General features: G+C 38.8%; 1 protein-coding gene across 2 annotated transcripts in view; it reads left to right on the forward strand.

Annotated features, from left to right (window-relative positions):
- NCALD (neurocalcin delta) overlaps nt 1–19,612 on the forward strand; it is a 398,244-nt gene that overhangs the window by 237,762 nt on the left and 140,870 nt on the right. For both annotated transcript variants that reach the window (XM_059165892.1, XM_059165893.1), the window contains exon 4: nt 2,244–2,330. The gene's annotated coding sequence lies outside the window, so the exon portion shown is untranslated. The remainder of the gene's footprint in view (nt 1–2,243; nt 2,331–19,612) is intronic.

Below are 19,612 nucleotides of genomic sequence, written 5' to 3' on the forward strand. Positions count from 1 at the left end.
TCAGTGATGGGAAATCTGAGAGACCTCAGAACCTGGGACTGCCAAAGTGCTGATGCTGTCTTCTTGGGGGACACATATATAGTCTTAAACTGCTACAGGGAGGGTTTTTTGTTGTTGTTGTTGTTGTTGTTTTTTTAAGATTTTATTTATTTGACAGACAGAGATCACAAGTAGGCAGAGAGGCAGACAGAAAGAGAGGAGGAAGCATGCTCCCTCCTGAGCAGAGAGCCTGATGTGGGGCTTGATCCTAGGACCCTGAGATCATGACCTGAGCTGAAGGCAAAGGCTTTAACCCACTGAGCCACCCAGGTGCCCTACAGGGAGTATTTTTTTTGCACCAAAGGGCGGCAGCCTGAAGTGGAAATGGATCTGCAGAGAATGCCTGTGCCAAGGGAATTTCAGAGAATCAAATGATGTAGTGAACCTCTGTTTTCCCAAAACCAGCCCTATGTCTGGATATTTTTTCCCCAGCTCAATGAACCAAAACATTTCCTTGTTTTGTTATTTATTTGAATAAGTGAATTTAAAGATCCCTGCATGATAGTTTCCATATATGTTCCAGGAAAAAAATGTATGTTATTTAAAATAATATATTACATAAAAATTCTAGATAGAACATTGGCAGTAACCTCTTTGACATCAGTCACAGCAACTTCTTTCAAGACATGTCTCCAAAGGCAAAGGAGACAAAAGTAAAAATGAACTTTTGGGACTTCATCAAGATCAAAAGCTTCTGTACAGCGAAGGAAACAGTCAGCAAAACAAAGAGGCAGCCCACGGAATGGGAGAAGATATTCACAAGTGACACTACAGACAAAGAACTGATATCCAAGATCTCAAACTCAACACCCCAAAAACAGATAATCATGTCAAAAAATAGGCAGAAGACATGAACAGACACTTCTCCAAAGATGACATACAAATGGCTAACAGACACATGAAAAATGCTCACTAGCCATGAGGGAAATTCAAATAAAAACCCACTGAGATACCACTTTACACCAGTTAGAATGGACAAAATCAAAAGGACAGGAAACAAGTGTTGGAGGGGATGTGGAGAAAGGGGAAGCCTCTTACACTGTTGGTGGGAATGCAATGTGTGGAGTGTGGAGATTCCCCCCAAAGTTAAAAATATAGCTACTCTGTGACCCTACAATTGCACTTCTGGGTATTTACCCCAAAGATACAGATGTAGTGAAAAGAAGGCCTGCAGGTACTCCAATGTTCATAGCAACAACAATGGCCACAATTGCCAAACTGTGGAAAGAGCCGAGATGCCCTTCAACAGACAAATGGATAAAGAAGATATGGTCCATATATACAATGGAATATTACACAGCCATCAGAAAGAATAAATACCCAAATTTTTTATCAATATGGATGGGACTGGAAGACATGCTGAGTGAAATAATCAAACAGAGAAAGTCAATTATCATATGGTTTCATTTACTTGTGGAGCATAAGGAATAACAAAGAGGACATTAGGAGAAGGAAAGGAAAAGTGAAATGGGGTGAATTGGAGGGGGAGATGAAAGATGAGAGATGGTGGAGTCTGAGAAACAAACTGAGGGTTTTGGAAGGGAGGGAGGTGGGGGGATGGGTGAGCCTGGAGGTGGGCATTAAGGAGGGCACGGCGCATACTGCATGGAGCACTGGGTGTGGTGCATAAACATTGAATCTTGGAACATGAAAAAAAATAAAATTAATATATTAAAAAAGTAAAATAATACATTACTTATATATCTATATAGTTTAAAATAATATATTAATATAGTATATATTTATGTGTATATATGTAATATATGCAAACCTGTCTGTATATTACATATATAATATGTATTCATACATATACATATTGGTATATACATGAGTTTATTCTGAGATTTATAGTCCTTCCCAGATTAAGGTCATAAGGTCTGAATGTTACTAAGAGAGCCTGTCGCTCTCTGTAATAAATGGCCTGCGTAGCATCTATCTAGAAGATTTTAAACTGTGAAAGGTTAGGACCTGAGTCTCATACTTTTGGGGACTGTACTTATCACCCCTGTAATAGAAGATTTGTCCCTGGGTAATTTGAGCCAAAAACCAATTAGGCTAAGATATGTCAGTGTTCTTGTAGGTGTGTTTCCTGTTTCCTGTTTGCAAAGGCAACTGCAGAAGAAACAAAAGTACTGGCCTTACATAATGCTTACTGAACTGTCAAATGTTCAAGTAAAATATTTATTAATTATGAGTGATCTCAGTTGCAGGGCCCTTGAGCTGCTGGTGATAAAATCTGTCGTGATCCTGTGGAAGGCTCTGTGACCCAAGACGCTGCCCGACTGTACATTGTGAGTTCCCTTTTTGAACCTCTTGAATGTGTGGGTTTTAAATTGTGATTATTATTAAGTTATGATTCAGAATGCAAAAATGTTGCATCTCTGCTAGGTTGTTGCATGTTTATATGTTTGCTGTCTGGTAAATAACAAATGCTAGCTTATTAATCTGCCATTAAACCTTGGCCACAAGGTATCTATTTCCACTTTAATTCTTGATGAATTTGTATGTTACTGACAAGAAAACTATGACACGTTCTCATTTTTTTAAAAAATCTGTTCTCTTCTGTGGTGACTCTGATTAAATGGTAACCTTATTTAAGTGTAAGAAATTTGCTTTAAAAATAAAAAACTAACAGGAGACATGATCACGAAAGTAAAAACCTGACTTTCTTACTTGGGGGAAAAAAAGCAATATATATGTACCCTTCCTTACTTTCTAAATCTACTCTTTCGGTGTGGAAAATTGAAGCCGATATTGTGCAGCAAGTAGATGGGATTTTTTTTTTTTTTTTTAACTCAGAAGCAATTCTTTTGAAATTCTATTGTGGTATAATTAGGGCAGCAGCACCCGCAGTAGTGGATTTCCTGTTAAGATAGGAACATCATTACTTTCCTAATTTGTTGATGTAGGTGGGTCTCAAAAGCCATCTCATTGAATATTTAGGAAATTGGCTTTTCAGGAAGAGAAATCTACTGGTATATGAAGTTCTTGGAAATTTTTCAAGATATGCTAATGGTCCCAGATGAGAGCCAGATAAGATTTATAAGCAAGGTAATAATATGGCTTAGACCCTGGTAATACTTTTTTATGGCTGTTTGTAAACAAGGCATCAATATTAATCTAACATTTACTTGCCCAGGTAGTTTGAAATGAAGAACAAATGGCAAAAATAAAGTAAATGTGGGTGAGAACAGAACCTTATTTTGTATTTTTGTGATGTGGCAGGGAAAGGAAGTAAGTTGATGTAAAATGAAATTTAAGTGGACTCATCTCTTTTTCATCCCACTTTGTTTATCCCCATTAAGTCTCTTTGGTATTAGATGAACAACATGACTTATCTGTATGTAACAAGAAAGTGAAAGTGAAAAAATCTATATTCCAAATCTGATAGGACAGTCCTTTCAATGAGATACATAAGACAGTAATGAAATATTTGAAGTCATGCTAAACAAACTCTAACTTTTTTTCCTTCATATCATTGAGAACTGAGCCTAAACCCCAATATATTTCTCCTGGAGACCAAGACAGAATTGTGCTTTTACGTTGGTAGTGATCAGACAGGTCTAGAGGCTCTTTCTTCTTGTGATAATCTGGTTGAAATACTTATAATCATCACAACTGTAAACATGATAGTAGCCATTGCATGAGTTCCTTGGATCTTTCTGACATCAAACTAAATAAGGAAAATGTGTGTTCTTGCCCAAACGTTAGGAAAGCATGAGTTAAGATTTAATATAAGAACCATTCCCATTGACCTGGAGGTGCAAAGAATCAACATGTCTGCTATTGGCTTCTGGTGTCCCTGCCCCTCTTCAAGCATACAGGTCTCTCTTCTGTGATCTTGGGGACAGGTCCCTACTGTAGATTCTCTGTGTGAGTGAGCCCCAGCTACACTCAACTTCATCTCTGGTTTCTGTAGAGCAAAGAGAGGCTAGGCTGTAGGAGTTCATGCCGCACATTCAAGGCATCTTCCAGAATCAAAAAAGAACAATTTGAATGAGAAATTGATAGGAAAAGTCTTGAGGCAGTGAAGGAGCAACAACTGTTGTCGTGAGAGCAGAGTGGGTACAGCAGGGATGAGGAGACTAAACCTCCTAACTGAGGCTTTCCACCTGGATGGCTGAAGTTGGCAAATACTGTCCCATTTTCTGTGCTTTCTGTAATCTTGTTCAAGAATTTCAGATACTCTTACCTAGTGACAGAGATCTTGATAGCAATAGATAGGAAAGCTATATGCAAAGAAACTATTTTAAGGTGAAGTTTATGACTAAAGCCCAGGTTTACAATGATTTCTGATTTCCTGTCACCTGGGTTTCTCTCTTTAGCTCCTTTAGGCTAGAGTCATTCCGTCTAGATCCTCAAGAAATCCTTACTTCCCCAAGGCTTCCCATGTAACTACCTTCTCAGTTACATGACTTTGCATGGAATTCTATTTTTTATAGTTTTCTGCACTAAAGACCCTTTTCCTTCTCCTCTTAAAAAATATGATTTTGATCCTTTTAGCCTGGGAACTTGCCACTCTTTATTTTCAATGTCCTATAAATTCTCCTCTATCAAAACAAACAAACAAAAACAAAACAAAACAAAACAAAACCCCCACCTTTTGTGTCAAGAGAATGTCTTTCATTCAAGAACAGTCATGAGGAGAGATTATCTCAGAAGCTGAGAACACAAGATGCCAAATATCTAGGGGATAATTAAAGTATGCTTCCAGATGTTTTCAGAGACCAATACTGATCATCCAAATAATTGATTCCCTGACAACCATTTTCCACACAGTCCTGTTCTTAATGTAAAAGTAGCCAATAAATTCAGTGGAAAAAAATAATAAACCAAGGTGCTTTTTTATTAGTATGTAGGAGGAAAAAAAGAATAGGAAGAGAGCAATTGATTTCTAGCAATTTTGCGACATGTAGACTTAGTTTCATATAGACTTAAGAGCAGATTGTTTAGTGACAGTAGATAAATGATTGCAATTAACCAAAAAGTGTTGATAAAGCACCTACCAATTTAGCTCTAGTGGAGAATGATACAGTCCAAACTGGACTTTTGTATTCTATAACATAATGTTCCTAGAAACATAATTCATTCATTCATCCAATAAATACGTATTGAATACTTGCTCTATGACAGGCACTGTGTTAAATCATGGTGATATTAACGGGGGGACAAAACAGGCAGGGTTTCTGCCTACAGTTGAGTGTTGTGGGATGCGACGGACATGGTCATCAAATAACTGTGCACATTTTACCAATGTGATCACTACTATGATGGGAAAAAACCAAATATGGGAAACTGAGACCATAAAATACAGGTACTACATTTAGTAAGTAGTCATCAGGGAAGACTTCCCTGAAGAAATTGGAAGAGGTTGGGTTGGAGGAGAGTGTTCTGGGAGAACCTGGGGTAGCAGAGAACATAGCACTTACTGGGAACTGCACCCAGGCCAGTGTTGCTGGAGAGCAAGAGGGACATGATGTGAGGGAAAGCTAGAAAAGTGGCAGGGGTAGATCATGAAAGACTTAGTAGAACATGAATGAACATGAATAGTTTCTAACAGAATGAGTCCTATTGTCTTCTATCACTAGTGTGAAAATAAAAGAAGCTTATGACTTTATAACGACCGTGCTCTTTGGGAGATGATATTCATTCATCCTTTCTTTTATTCACTCATTCAGCCAATGCACACAAGACAAAATTCCTGTTCACATGTATCCTAAATTCTAATGGAACAAGCAGATAATATGCCAATAAGGAGATGTATAGTCTTAATGTAGTGTTTGTTCATGAGCGGTGTGGGTAGTCTTTAGGTGAAATTTAAAAAATAATTTCAAATATTTATTGTATTGTATCTAAGTGTAGTGATTCCTTTGTTTAGTTAAGTAAATTGATATGTTCTAGCAGCACGAAGACCATGCTTAGACAGATGTTCTTCATGGCACTTAATTCAGTTAAAGATTTTGGAGATTTAATTTCAGTTAAAGAGAGGGAAGCTGTGAGGTTTGTATACTTGTTTCTGAGGATTTAGTGATACCACAGCCCACGTTGCACCTTACCTCCTCGTCTTTGAGTGGTGGGCAGGAGACAAGGGGAGCAATAAAAAGACTTAAATGAAAACAATGGAAGCTAACATTGATGGAGAAGGATCCAAGAAGGAGAGTATGTCAGCGTCTATTTGTTTTAACACAGAGCTTGGTATGTTTTATTATACACTTAATATACTTTGTAGATTCTGCACATTTACCATCTCCAAAAAAACATACACATCTTAAAATCAATGTTTACATTTAAGGAAAGGTATATCATTGTCACATTCCCAAAAGCTGTTATTTAATTGATGATGCATCTTAAAATAATAAGTGACTTACAACTCAGAAAAACAGACATAGCTGGAAACTTGTTTGAGTCTTTTCTGAAGATCTGCTTGAAGATTTCCTGATTGGCAGTGTTTCCATATCTGCATATAAGGTATCACCATTGATGGAATTAAACCAGGGCACGTGTGAGGTCACCTTCAGGTCTTGCTTGCAGAAATCAGAGGAGAGTTCATTAGAGCCAAGAGAGGCATAATAATAATCTGTTTCAGTCTCCAGAAACGTCTTTTATTTCCCATATTCAGATTGCATGAATCAACGTGATTATTTCCAGGTATGCCAAGAAGAATAATGGAAATGTTAGTGGGGTCCTTGGGTCCTTTAGTACAGGGTTTCTCAACTGCAGCTCTGTTGACATTTTGGACTAGATCATTCTGTCACAAGGGGCTGTCCTATGCAGTGGAGAATGTTTGGGAGCACTCTGGTGCCGGTAGAATCCCACCATCATGGCAGTCGTCTCTTGTATTGCTAATGCCTTAGTACATGTAATCAGCGACTCCCAGCACTGTCTTCTCGCTTTGTGTTATGGTTGTACTACAAACATGTCCAATCCTAAATGCATAGCTTTCAGTTTTACAGGATGGTATCTTTATAATTCTATAGTTCTTACATTACAATTAAAAATAATATTTGAAACCAATCTTAGAAGGGTAATTAATTACATTTTTACTCAGTCAAACATGTGAAATCCCAACATGGCAATACAGTTTCTTGGGGGGGGGCGAGGGTGCCTATACTTTGATGCTTGTTTTATTTGTTACAATGTTATAAAATTTTATCCTCAAAGTTTAAAACTTACTTAGTGGCTCACCTATTTTTTTTTTAAAGATACATTTATGGGAATCTTAAAAAGACGCCAACTCAATCAGTTGCCAGAATTAATAGCCTTTTGGGGACACAGAGAAACTTAAATGAGGCACATTTAATGAATGCAATTGTAGTTTTATGGGAAGCTTAGAACAACAGAGAGAAAAAAGTGCCACTCTTTTGTCCTTTGGTGATGGTACTTGACATTTAAGTATAAGTTATTACAATAATATAGTGGTTTAATGTTCCCTTAGTATCTGTGGTTTAATCAAAGTTTCTGAAAATGGGAAGAGTGTGCGTTCTCTCTGTCACTGTTAAGCAAAGGAATGGCATTTGAAAATCACTTCAATCACGCATGATTAGGTCTTCTGAAGTGGTGTTTTACTATGCTGTGGTGCTGGGAAGACTTAATATTGCATACATTTACTTCGACATGTGACTAATATATGGCACCATTAGGGAAACTAGTTTTTAAAATTATATTTTACTGTTATTATTTACCTCAATGCCTCCTGCCTCAAAATATTGCATATACTTCAAATGACTCCAGTATTATTTTATAAAATAGAGCTTTCTTTTATTTTCCTATCATGTTGAGTCATAATTAAAAACTACCGTTGTCTCAAAAATAAATTTCTTTTTTTTTTTTTTAATTTTTTATTTTTTATAAACATATATTTTTTATATACATATATTTTTATCCCCAGGTCTGTGAATCACCAGGTTTACACACTTCACAGCACTCACCAAATCACATACCCTCCCCAATGTCCATAATCCCACCCCCTTCTCCCCAACCCCCTCCCCCCGGCAACCCTCAGTTTGTTTTGTGAGATTAAGAGTCACTTATGGTTTGTCTCCCTCCCAATCCCATCTTGTTTCATTTATTCTTCTACCCACTTAAGCCTCCATGTTGCATCACCACTTCCTCATATCAGGGAGATCATATGATAGTTGTCTTTCTCTGCTTGACTTATTTCGCTAAGCATGATACGCTCTAGTTCCATCCACGTTGTTGCAAATGGCAAGATTTCATTTCTTTTGATGGCTGCATAGTATTCCATTGTGTATATATACCACATCTTCTTGATCCATTCATCTGTTGATGGACATCTAGGTTCTTTCCATAGTTTGGCTATTGTGGACATTGCTGCTATAAACATTCGGGTGCATGTGTCCCTTTGGATCACTACATTTGTATCTTTAGGGTAAATACCCAATAGTGCAATTGCTGGGTCATAGGGCAGTTCTATTTTCAACATTTTGAGGAACCTCCATGCTGTTTTCCAGAGTGGCTGCACCAGCTTGCATTCCCACCAACAGTGTAGGAGGGTTCCCCTTTCTCCGCATCCTCGCCAGCATCTGTCATTTCCTGACTTGTTGATTTTAGCCATTCTGACTGGTGTGAGGTGATATCTCATTGTGGTTTTGATTTGTATTTCCCTGATGCCGAGTGATATGGAGCACTTTTTCATGTGTCTGTTCGCCATCTGGATGTCTTCTTTGCAGAAATGTCTGTTCATGTCTTCTGCCCATTTCTTGATTGGATTATTTGTTCTTTGGGTGTTGAGTTTGCTAAGTTCTTTATAGATTCTGGACACTAGTCCTTTATCTGATATGTCGTTTGCAAATATCTTCTCCCATTCTGTCAGTTGTCTTTTGATTTTGTTAACTGTTTCCTTTGCTGTGCAAAAGCTTTTGATCTTGATGAAATCCCAGTAGTTCATTTTTTCCCTTGCTTCCCTTGCCTTTTGCGTTGTTCCTAGGAAGATGTTGCTGCGGCAGAGGTCGAAGAGGTTGCTGCCCGTGTTCTCCTCAAGGATTTTGATGGATTCCTTTCGTACATTGAGGTCCTTCATCCATTTTGAGTCTATTTTTGTGTGTGGTGTAAGGAAATGGTCCAATTTCATTTTTCTGCATGTGGCTGTCCAATTTTCCCAGCACCATTTATTGAAAAGGCTGTCTTTTTTCCATTGGACATTCTTTCCTGCTTTGTCGAAGATTAGTTGACCATAGAGTTGAGGGTCTATTTCTGGGCTCTCTATTCTGTTCCATTGATCTATGTGTCTGTTTTTGTGCCAGTACCATGCTGTCTTGATGATGACAGCTTTGTAATAGAGCTTGAAGTCCGGAATTGTGATGCCACCAACGTTGGCTTTCTTTTTCAATATCCCTTTGGCTATTCGAGGTCTTTTCTGGTTCCATATAAATTTTAGAATTATTTGTTCCATTTCTTTGAAAAAGATGGATGGTACTTTGATAGGAATTGCATTAAATGTGTAGATTGCTTTAGGTAGCATAGACATTTTCACAATATTTATTCTTCCAATCCAGGAGCATGGAACATTTTTCCATTTCTTTGTGTCTTCCTCAATTTCTTTCATGAGTACTTTATAGTTTTCTGAGTATAGATTCTGTGTCTCTTTGGTTAGGTTTATTCCTAGGTATCTTATGGTTTTGGATGCAATTGTAAATGGGATTGACTCCTTAATATCTCTTTCTTCTGTCTTGCTGTTGGTGTAGAGAAATGCAACTGATTTCTGTGCATTGATTTTATATCCTGACACTTTACTGAATTCCTGTATAAGTTCTAGCAGTTTTGGAGTGGAGTCTTTTGGGTTTTCCACATATAGTATCATATCATCTGCGAAGAGTGATAATTTGACTTCTTCTTTGCCGATTTGGATGCCTTTAATTTCCTTTTGTTGTCTGATTGCTGAGGCTAGGACCTCTAGTACGATGTTGAATAGCAGTGGTGATAATGGACATCCCTGCCGTGTTCCTGACCTTAGCGGAAAAGCTTTCAGTTTTTCTCCATTGAGAATGATATTTGCGGTGGGTTTTTCATAGATGGCTTTGATGATATTGAGGTATGTGCCCTCTATCCCTACACTTTGAAGAGTTTTGATCAGGAAGGGATGTTGTACTTTGTCAAATGCTTTTTCAGCATCTATTGAGAGTATCATATGGTTCTTGTTCTTACTTTTATTGATGTGTTGTATCACATTGACTGATTTGCGGATGTTGAACCAACCTTGCAGCCCTGGAATAAATCCCACTTGGTCGTGGTGAATAATCTTTTTAATGTACTGTTGAATCCGATTGGCTAGTATTTTGTTGAGTATTTTCGCATCTGTGTTCATCAAGGATATCGGTCTATAGCTCTCTTTTTTGGTGGGATCCTTGTCTGGTTTTGGGATCAAGGTGATGCTGGCCTCATAAAATGAGTTTGGAAGTTTTCCTTCCATTTCTATTTTTTGGAACAGTTTCAGGAGAATAGGAATTAGTTCTTCTTTAAATGTTTGGTAGAATTCCCCCGGGAAGCCGTCTGGCCCTGGGCTTTTGTTTGTTTGGAGATTTTTAATGACTGTTTCAATCTCCTTACTGGTTATGGGTCTGTTCAGGCTTTCTATTTCTTCATGGTTCAGTTGTGGTAGTTTATATGTTTCTAGGAATGCATCCATTTCTTCCAGATTGTCAAATTTATTGCCGTAGAGTTGCTCATAGTATGTTCTTATAATAGTTTGTATTTCCTTGGTGTTAGTTGTGATCTCTCCTCTTTCATTCATGATTTTATTTATTTGGGTCCTTTCTCTTTTCTTTTTGATAAGTCGGGCCAGGGGTTTATCAATTTTATTAATTCTTTCAAAGAACCAGCTCCTAGTTTCGTTGATTTGTTCTATTGTTTTTTTGGTTTCTATTTCATTGATTTCTGCTCTGATCTTTATGATTTCTCTTCTCCTGCTGGGCTTAGGGTTACTTTCTTGTTCTTTCTCCAGCTCCTTTAGGTGTAGGGTTAGGTTGTGTACCTGAGACCTTTCTTGTTTCTTGAGAAAGGCTTGTACCGCTATATATTTTCCTCTCAGGACTGCCTTTGTTGTGTCCCACAGATTTTGAACCATTGTATTTTCATTATCATTTGTTTCCATGATTTTTTTCAATTCTTCTTTAATTTCCCGGTTGACCCATTCATTCTTTAGAAGGATACTGTTTAGTCTCCATGTATTTGGGTTCTTTCCAAACTTCCTTTTGTGGTTGAGTTCTAGCTTTAGAGCATTGTGGTCTGAAAATATGCAGGGAATGATCCCAATCTTTTGATACCGGTTGAGTCCTGATTTAGGACCGAGGATGTGATCTATTCTGGAGAATGTTCCATGTGCACTAGAGAAGAATGTGTATTCTGTTGCTTTGGGATGAAATATTCTGAATATATCTGTGATGTCCATCTGGTCCAGTGTGTCATTTAAGGCCTTTATTTCCTTGCTGATCTTTTGCTTGGATGACCTGTCCATTTCAGTGAGGGGAGTGTTAAAGTCCCCTACTATTATTGTATTGTTGTTGATGTGTTTCTTTGATTTTGTTATTAATTGGTTTATATAGTTGGCTGCTCCCACGTTGGGGGCATAGATATTTAAAATTGTTAAATCTTCTTGTTGGACAGACCCTTTGAGTATGATATAGTGTCCTTCCTCATCTCTTATTACAGTCTTTGGCTTAAAATCTAATTGATCTGATATAAGGATTGCCACTCCTGCTTTCTTCTGATGTCCATTAGCATGGTAAATTCTTTTCCACCCCCTCACTTTAAATCTGGAGGTGTCTTCGGGCTTAAAATGTGTTTCTTGGAGGCAACATATAGATGGGTTTTGTTTTTTTATCCATTCTGATACCCTGTGTCTTTTGACAGGGGCATTTAGCCCATTCACATTCAGGGTAACTATTGAGAGATATGAATTTAGTGCCATTGTATTGCCTGTAAGGTGACTGTTACTGTATATGGTCTCTGTTCCTTTCTGATCTACCACTTGTAGGCTCTCTCTTTGCTTAGAGGACCCCTTTCAATATTTCCTGTAGAGCTGGTTTGGTATTTGCAAATTCTTTCAGTTGTTGTTTGTCCTGGAAGCTTTTAATCTCTCCTTCTATTTTCAATGATAGCCTAGCTGGATATAGTATTCTTGGCTGCATGTTTTTCTCGTTTAGTGCTCTGAAAATATCATGCCAGCTCTTTCTGGCCTGCCAGGTCTCTGTGGATAAGTCAGCTGCCAATCTAATATTTTTACCATTGTATGTTACAGACTTCTTTTCCCGGGCTGCTTTCAGGATTTTCTCTTTGTCATTGAGACTTGTAAATTTTACTATTAGGTGACGGGGTGTGGGCCTATTCTTATTGATTTTGAGGGGCATTCTCTGAACCTCCTGAATTTTGATGCTCGTTCCCTTTGCCATATTGGGGAAATTCTCCCCAATAATTCTCTCCAGTATACCTTCTGCTCCCCTCTCACTTTCTTCTTCTTCTGGAATCCCAATTATTCTAATGTTGTTTCGTCTTATGGTGTCACTTATTTCTCGAATTCTCCCCTCGTGGTCCAGTAGCTGTTTGTCCCTCTTTTGCTCAGCTTCTTTATTCTCTGTCATTTGGTCTTCTATATCACTAATTCTTTCTTCTGCCTCATTTATCCTAGCAGTGAGAGCCTCCATTTTTGATTGCACCTCATTAATAGCTTTTTTGATTTCAACTTGGTTAGATTTTAGTTCTTTTATTTCTCCAGAAAGGGCTTTTATATCTCTCGAGAGGGTTTCTCTAATATCTTCCATGCCTTTTTCGAGCCCGGCTAGAACCTTGAGAATTGTCATTCTGAACTCTAGATCTGACATATTACCGATGTCTGTATTGATTAGGTCCCTAGCCTTCGGTACTGCCTCTTGTTCTTTTTTTTGTGGTGAATTTTTACGTCTTGTCATTTTGTCCAGATAAGAGTAAATGAAGGGGCAAGTAAAATACTAAAAGGGTGGCAACAACCCCAGGAAAATATGCTTTAGCCAAATTAGAAGAGATCCAAAATCGTGAGTGGGGAGAAAGGGGATAAAAAGAGGTTCAAAAAGGAAGAAAGAAAAAAGAAAAAAAAAAAAAAAGAAAAGAAAAGAATTTTTTTTAAAAAAGAAAACACCTAAGAAAAATGTAAAAAAATATATACATATATTAGATAAACTAGTAAAAAATCGTTAAAAAAGAAAAAGGTAACAGTTAAAAAAAAAAATTTTTACCCGAAGGCGAGAAAAAAAAAAAAAATGAAAAAGAAAAAATTAAATTAACTGCAAGACTAAAAAAAATCACAGGAAAAAAGCCATGAGTTCCGTGCTTGGCTTTCTCCTCCTCTGGAATTCTGCTGCTCTCCTTGGTATTGAAACCGCACTCCTTGGTAGGTGAACTTGGTCTCGGCTGGATTTCTTGTTGATCTTCTGGGGGAGGGGCCTGTTGTAGTGATTCTCAAGTGTCTTTGCCCCAGGCGGAATTACACCGCCCTTACCCGGGGCCGGGGTGAGTAATCCGCTCGGGTTTGCTTTCAGGAGCTTTTGTTCCCTGAGCGCTTTCCGTAGAGTTCCAGAGGACGGGAATACAAATGGCGGCCTCCTGGTCTCCGGCCGGGAGGAGCCGAGAGCCCAGGGCCCCACTCCTCAGTGCGCCCTCAGAGAACAGCGCCCAGTTACTCCCGTCTGCCTGACCTCCGGCCGCGCTCCGAGCTCACCGAGCCTGCGACCGGTTCAAGGTAACACGGAGCTGCGAGCTTACTGTCGGCTCTGTCTCTGTAGCCGGCTTTCCCGTTCCAATACCCGCAAGCTCTGCGACACTCAGACACCCCCGATCCTTCTGTGACCCTGCGGGACCTGAGGCCACGCTGACCCCGCGTGGGCTTCGCCCCGGTTTAGTCTCTGGAGCGATGTCCCTCAGCGGAACAGACTTTTAAAAGTCCTGATTTTGTGCGCGGTTGCTCCGCCGCTTGCCGGGAGCCGGCCCCTCCCCCCGGGGTCTATCTTCCCGTCGCTTTGGATTCACTTCTCCGCCGGTCCTACCTTTCAGAAAGTGGTTGTTTTTCTGTTTCCAGAATTGCTGTTCTTCTTCTCTTCGATCTGCCGATGGATTTTCAGGTGTTTGCAATCTTTAGATAAGCTATCTAGCTGATCTCCGGCTAGCTGAAGCAGTCTCAGCTTGCTACTTCTCCGCCATCTTGACTCCTCCCTCAAAAATAAATTTCTAATTCTTTTTCCTGATGCTCAAAGCTTTCTACTAACTGACTACAGCCTACCTTTTCAGATTCATCTTCTTAACTCCGTTTGCTTCTGTCTCCATATGGCTATCTGACAGCCATGAACCAGGCGGCCTGAGCTGCATAACGAGCATCTCCTTGCCCTTTTCTGCCTTCTTAGCTCTTCTTGTGTTGTGATCTCTAACCTCTGAAATTCAAATTCATGCTTAAGAATCATTTCTTTCATGTAGCTTTGCAGATGTTCTCAGTTGGAATTAAACTCTCTCCCTTTCTCCACCCCACCCTGTCTCTGTCTCTGTCTCTCTCTCTCTCCCTTTCTTCTTTTCTCCTTCCTTCCATTCCATCCCTCTTTCTCTCTTCCCTATAATGCTTAGAAAGCATTAGTCTAGTGCTTTTCAAACTATCCTTGGAGAGGGCTAGATTTCTTTTTTTTTTTTTTAATTTCCAATCCATCACATGCCAATACATATCTTCTTATCTACAACGAGTACTTACACCTCTCTGTGGGAAACTGATTATGTCAGTTCTGCATGTACCCCATCTGTACTCTATCCAGTGAGATGAGTTCACTCAATCACACGTTTGGGTATTGCAGTGATGTCCAACTACTGGAAAAATGTCTGAACAATTATGTGCAATATCTATACTAACCCTGTTGCAGTCTGATAAGAATAGTTCGTGAGGTCGCTGTGCTCCACAGCACTTTAAACAGCACTGCCCCAGATATAAGCTCCATGAGGACAGGGCCTGCATCTGCTTTTTCCATTATTATAATTCTAGCCCTGGACATTGCCTGTCACCTAGTAAGCATACTTATTACATGTAGAAGTATCATGTTATAGGTAACAGCACCTGTCTGCAAAGTAGCTTGGATCAGATCTTGATCAATTTTTAGCACCTACAGGATTATCATGCCTTACTTATATCAGAAAATAGGAATGAAGGAGAATACCAGACTGATTTATTTAAAAAATAAATTCTGCTCTTTAGTGTAAATGCTACTGAAATAAAATGCACCCTCTTCTTCTGGTATGGCCTTTGTAAGTGAAGAGCACTTGATCAGTAATTTAAGTTTCTTTCACTGGGTAGTTGCAAAAACTCATTGCACTCATATTCATTTAAGTAAAATAAAAGGAGTTTAAAAGAAGTCTAAAACACTTAGCCTGTTAAATAGCAATACTGAAAAATTGAGAAAAATGTATTCCTAGAAGGAAAAATCCCACAAAAACAAAACTATATTTAAAGACTTTCTTCATGACGCTCAAGGGGACACATTGAAAGTCTTCACTAGTCTAAAATTGTGTTTCTGAAAATGAGAATCACATGGAGTTAATTTAACATCTACCACTGTAATTTCTATTAGGAAAAACACCTGGGAGATTAAATTTTTCAAAATTTAAAAGGTAAGATATTCAGAATAAATTATTTGATGATGCTATTTGAACATAGATTTCTAACTTTCAGTAGCTCAAGAATATCTTTCTGAAGTGGTAAAAAGTCACTGCAATTGGACACTTTTCATTGAGTATTTCATTATTTTCAAGTTAACAGCCAAGAAAAACAAGAACATTTACTATATGTGTTTCCCACCCTTATTAGCCACGTATTTTTCCATGGAACATTTGTTATTTCTGGCAAACATATGGCATATGACCAGAACCATAATTAGTAACAGTTTGATGTTATAGGAATTCAAATTTTGGCAATTTCTAGCTTCTCTAGATTGGTGACTTCCCCTGAAATATAAAAGCAGCAAATACAGATCCTAAGGTTGCACAATGGAGTCAGTTTTTTCCTCCTTTACAAATAGGTATTTGCCTGTTTCAAGGAGGTATTTGAAGATTCTTGCAAACGTTTATATAGCTCTGCTCCAGAGCCAAAGGGGCCAGAAGAAGACACTGTTTTAAACATATACCATATTATTTTTGCATATATTTGCATATATCAACTTATTTTATCATTGCAAATAGAGGCAGGAAGACATGAATTTGCCCAAGGCACTCAATGGGAACTTGTGTAGTTGAGATTTACCTTAGAAAGTCTGGCTCAAGATTCTGCCTCTTTCAGATCGTAGTGTCTCTTGTGCAGCATTGCTTATCTAAGGAGATGAAAAGTTCCAGAATTGCATAGGTAGAATCCTGCCGAAGAGGTTACTTTCTTGCAGACTATTTCTAATACTTACTTAGTAACTGGGAATTCTGGGTAACTGGAGGAAAAGGGCAAGAAGCCATTAGTTGACAGCTCATTGTGAGCAATTTTCTAGCATCTATAAACCAACAGGTAGTTGTTATCAACACAAGATCTGGGACTGGTCTGCAGAGTTGGTCACCTTCACATAGAATCCCACAGAACAGCACTATCTTTGAATCAGAAGGATGGATAATTTGTACAATCATTGTACTACAAACCTTTGAGGGTATGGTATTTAAAATTCACAGTTTCAAGCACTCATTATATATATATATATATATATATATATATATATATATATATCTCATAAGCAAGAAGTAGCATTTTGGGGAAAGAATGTGTGCTTATTTATTAATTCATGTCTTTTTCTTTAAGACTTAAAGTACCACGGGAGATGAGTTAGCAGAGAACCCTTAGACTTTCCAAAGGGACATATACCACTGAGTTCTAATATGCATCCCAGCTAGGGGACAAAGGACAACCATTTTTGCTTTGTGTTAGGAGCCATGGTTGCTGAGGCTGATTATTCACAGATGCAAGGTAAAGCATCTCATCAATCTCAAAATGTAGTTTGTCATCCTTTGTTACTAATGGAGTTATTAAGGACTGAAAATGCAACATTGCTTAGCAACATGCATCATAGTTATTTACTCTTTTGAGCAGCAGTGGCAGCAGCTAGTCTGTCTTATAAAGGCCTTAGGGGCTATTTTCACTTTCCTTTCATCTTATCTTACTCATATTCATTGCCATGGTAGTAATCAAAGTGCTCAGACTGTGGCTTGATGGGGTGGGTTGGGGTATAATCCCATAAGTACAGAAATCAGCCCTGAAAGCTAGTGTTAGTTCAGTCTAGAGCCAAAAGGAAATTAGGCTATGGGTAAGAAAAAGTAGTGAAAGATTCCTACAACTCTAGTGTTCTATATAAGTCTTCTAATTTTCCCTACTGGCAAGTATGTGATGGTGGTGATGTCATCCCTGTGAGATGTGGGAAATTGCTGTGATGCTGTTCAGACTTCTTATTTTGTTGGCTCTGGCCTTTCAGGCAATAATGACAGTCCATATTAACCAAAAACCATACAGGATAATCCTTATTTCCTCCTAAGAAAAAGGTAACCCCCCAGAAAACCCAAAGAGATCATCTTTATTTCCTCCTGATGAAAAGGTAACTCTTTCACTAATAGCAGTTCTAGCACTCCCCTGCCATTTACACTTCACAAGTGTGTTGAGAATGAGTTGGTGTCTGGGAAATCTGTTATCTGGATAAACTTCTACCAAAGCCATTCTTTCTTCTCCAAATTGGAATAGTAACTGTACATCTGAGAATTCTGGCATTCTTCTACAGTCTTCCCTTTCTTGGCCGCCACAGTCATCCTAGCTTGGACTCTTAAATCCTGATGTTCTAACTTGGCCTCTGTTCTGCTGATGAACAAGAAATCCTGTGGTTGGGGCCATCTTGCAGGGAAGATTGTCTCTGAAGAGGCTTGAACAATTGTGGGAGGAAAGAGGGGCCAACCTTCTCTCATGAAAACAATGGGCAAAGAATCAGTTCACTGCTAAAAAAACAGAAGCAGCCATTCATCCTGAGGGGGAGATGTTCCACTTGGGACTGTCACCCAGTGATTGATGTTGTTCAGTCCCAAAATGTATGGAGGGGCTTTGGGGATTTGAATTAGTGAGCAGATTGTTGGATTCTTTGCCCCTCGTGGGGAAGGGTCCTGGAATGTGTGTCTCTTCTTCCTGTTGTTTCAGTTTTCAATGCTTTCCACATCCTTGGCTTTACTTTTGCTTTGTTGTGTCCTAGAGTCACTAATTAATTATGGACCCAGTTCCTTCTGTGCACTTGCTAATTGGATGTTTTGGAAAATTGCTTCATGCTGGCTTAAATAATAAGGAGACAATTAGAAGGTTGAGAGGTACTGGGAAAGATAAAGAGGCCATGGCCATAGGAAATCCAGCAGATATCACCCAAGATATGTTACCCCAGTAACCAGGGGAGACAGAGCATTGGGACAGAGCAGTTCAGAAAAAAAAAGGAAGAAAGAAAGAAATCCTCACAATGATGTGCTGAAAGGGACAGGGTCAGCAAGAGGGTCCATTGTTGAGAAGAACATTTTCATGGAAGGAATTTTGTTTGAAGGTTGCGTTGGGTGGCAGCTCTGGCCAGCTGGTGCCGCCCATTGGAGAGGGAGGGTTCCCTAAAAATAGGAGGAAGGGTCAGGACTTGGAAATCTGACACACTGACATCTGTGTCTGGACTCTGCCATTACTAACTGTGAGATTCAGAGCAAATGATTTTACCTTTCTGAGCATCCAGCTCTTCATCTGTGAAATGAAAAATGATCGTACTTGTCTCATAGAATTGTGGTGGGGACTAAGTGGGATCAAGTTGGTGAGTGTCTAGACCACTTCCTGGCACATAGCAAACTCTCAATTCTGTCTAGCCACTATTGTTATACAGTTGTGTTTTCAATTAATGATGTAATTATAACAAAGACATTAACATAGGTAAGGCCTGACACAGCTCAGGAAGGGTTGGTGTTAAAATACATTGTAGGAACATTAGGCATGGTTTGGGGAAGGAATCATATACAATGAGAGGAAAGTTGAGTTGGCTAAAATGATAACTCTAAATGTCAGTTCGTTCAGAATTGAATGATATGTGGATTCTGGTTTTTACTGTGTAATATGACCCAGTATGCCTGAAGCTGCTGAATTATTTAGGAAATGTTTAGAAATTTCTTCAGACTCAGATGTAACAGTTATTGCTTTTGCATCATAATAAAAGTATTCCTTATGGAAAAAAAAAATACATTGTAGGAGAATCAATATTCTCATTCCTTCCTTTCTACTCTTTTTCTGGCCAGTTTGTTTTCTCCCCTTCTCCCTCAGCCCTCTCTCCTTCTTAGGGAGAAGAGAATAATTTAAAAATTGAGTAAGAACAGTGCAGCTGTTCAGCCAAGGGCTTTGGTTTGGGGAAGGAAGCTACCAGAGCACAGCTGGCTAAGTAACCCATGGGAATCATTCCCAAAGTACAGTCTATCATTCTGTGCCACTACTTATATGTCATTTAGACATAGGTAATTTGCCATTCAGAATCTAGATTTTTCTCCCTCATTAGAATGTAAGCCTCCAAGGTAGCAAGGATTTTTGTCTCTT

This window comes from Mustela lutreola, chromosome 3 (genome assembly GCF_030435805.1).
Source record: "Mustela lutreola isolate mMusLut2 chromosome 3, mMusLut2.pri, whole genome shotgun sequence".
Lineage (NCBI taxonomy): Eukaryota > Metazoa > Chordata > Mammalia > Carnivora > Mustelidae > Mustela > Mustela lutreola.